The sequence below is a fragment of the Anneissia japonica genome, unplaced genomic scaffold (genome assembly GCF_011630105.1).
Source record: "Anneissia japonica isolate Jap-2015-1 unplaced genomic scaffold, ASM1163010v1 scaffold288296_len194742_cov168, whole genome shotgun sequence".
NCBI classification, from domain to species: Eukaryota; Metazoa; Echinodermata; class Crinoidea; order Comatulida; family Comatulidae; genus Anneissia; species Anneissia japonica.
This window is the reverse complement of record NW_022740661.1, coordinates 30,333-31,192: the sequence shown is the minus strand read 5'-3', so window position 1 is coordinate 31,192 and position 860 is coordinate 30,333.

Below are 860 nucleotides of genomic sequence, written 5' to 3'. Positions count from 1 at the left end.
AGTAATGTTATGTCAATTCCAAGAATGTTTAAGGTTATATCGGTTGATGAGGAATTTATTGATTAGGCCTATAATAGCAAATTGCATCAATTTATTTTGCAAAAACAAGGTTTCCAGCTTCAGAGTGGGGGCACATTCCCTGTCCGCACAGGGGCACACATTCCCTGTCCGCACAGGGGCACACATTGGCGCTAACACCAGGCGCGTAACAGGCGTCTTGGGTCAGAGTGGGTATTTATTTTCCCGGTTAGTAATTTACCATACCCCCCACGCCACTCCCCATATAGAAAACAATACGACATAGGGCTTATCTTATTTATAATATAGGCCACACACGTGTGTTTGAAACTAAATATAAGCATTTTCATCATGGTTTTATTTATTAAAAAACATATTCTTTCACCATCAATACACGAGGCCCTTCTTTTAGGTTAACAATCTATCTTAAATTTGTCTTTCTTGAGTTTGGACTATTATGTGTTTAAATAACTTAAAACTAAAAAAGCCCTAAAAACGCAAAATATTTTTGTGTTTTTAATTCACAAATTTAATCTAATTTTGTCGGAATTGATGAAAACTCTCTAAAATGTGCAATTTATAGAGGAAATTGGCCTACCGTAATACCGAAATTTGAGGTTTTTAGGCACTTTCAGGGGATGAAGAGGGTATTTATAAAGGGGTGGGGAAGATTTTTCAAAGATTAAGATATTTTCCCCTTGTCCCCCAGTGGTTACGCCATCGGGCAGCATAGATGAAAGTAGTTATGACAGTTTTTGAAGTGGAGAAGTGGTTGCAGGGTGTTGTGAGTCTGGTCATTATGATATCTTCCTTTTTATTCTTGTCTTTATTTTTCTCTTCTC